Source organism: Mus caroli, chromosome 1 (genome assembly GCF_900094665.2).
Source record: "Mus caroli chromosome 1, CAROLI_EIJ_v1.1, whole genome shotgun sequence".
NCBI lineage: Eukaryota > Metazoa > Chordata > Mammalia > Rodentia > Muridae > Mus > Mus caroli.
In genome coordinates this window covers 56,680,432-56,681,942 of record NC_034570.1, presented here as the reverse complement: position 1 = coordinate 56,681,942, position 1,511 = coordinate 56,680,432, and positions in this window count along the sequence as shown.

Sequence of the window (1,511 nt, the reverse complement as noted above, 5' to 3'; positions counted from 1 at the left end):
CCAAACTCAAATGATCAAAAAGACCAAAGCAAAACCCTTCTTTAAGTTTCTTTTGTCATAGTGGCAAGAAATGTAACTGTCACAAGAGTCTTGAGGCAGGGACAGCAGAAACATCTTTAACTGTGACCAGTGACCTCACTGCGAGAGCAGTGACAAGGGAAGCACAGGTGTGAAGCACATTGGCCTATGTCACAGAGGATCTCCTATTGAGTCTTGCAGGAGTGCCACTCACACTGTAAAGGGGAGAGCCTAGCACAGGGGCCACAACAAAAGAAGCGCTCGCTCATAAAGAGACAGGAGAGTAAACTCAGCTTTCCCTCCTTCCTTTGCTCTTCCAGGTTTATAGGATGTCCATGTACAGATGCCTCAGTTTCTTCCAATGGAAAGCAAGTAAGAGCCTGATATTTTTTGACTGCATGGTATGGCAAAATTACTGTGATCATGAAATATTCAGCATGAAATGTAAACAATAATTAGTCAGGAAAAGCAGGGCCACTAAAAGAGAACATCAATTTCTAAGACACAAAGTAACCTAGAGTTTCTTTGGATGTGTCTCAACAGCTTCCATTAAATCTTTATTTTAGAACCATTGTACGCAGGACTTTCTTTGTGGAGAGTCGGGGAGTTATTCCAACTCACCGTCGATGGCTGTTGAAAGGAAAGAGTAATGTAACTGATTGCAAAGCGCTTCCTAAAATCCAGGAATTATACAATAATAATAGTAATCGTGTGTGACTAAAAGTATTTCCATCTTAGTCGGTTTTAAGTAACACACTTTCTCTTTACTTAAGTCTCTCTTTACCTTCTAAATAATGCATTACCCCTTGCATTTACAATTGCCTGGCCTGCTTTTTCGTGTTTTAAATTAGGCTCTGGCATGCCCACGTGAGCTAACACCCTTCACTTCAAGAATAATGCCAGGCAAACTTTAACAACAGGCCATGGAGATTTATGGTCTGGGCTTCAAGGTGGAATGTCAGCAGCCCAGCAATTCAGGGCAAGAATCCCCACACCTCATTTCTTCATCCAGATGAATTCAACAAATATTTCTTGAGCATAAAGCCAGAACCAGGCAATGTGTTACAAATACGGTACACCTTAGATGGCCACACAGACTTGGAAACTAATCACTGTAATACGGGTCATAAAAGTTTTACTGAGGACCTGCAGAAGGTATCTCAGTAACATACAGTGTGGAATTACCAACTCTGTGCTGGGAGGAGGGGCACGGGCCACGTCTTGGTCTGTTCAGTGGCAGATAACTAAGTTCCTTGTACCTTGTTCAAACAGAAGGGGAGTTCAATGTTTGCTGAATTGTTGAGGTGAGTTTTGTATACTGCTTCCAGAAATAAGTTCACAATGACATTTCTAGTTCCCTATGGGGGTTGCTGCTTTCGGGATGACCAGAAACTCAGAGGCTCCAGTATGCAGGCATGAATCATATTTCCTCAAGTGGAATCCATACCATTCCAATGAATAATCACCATATAGTCTTGATTCCCACAAGAAGC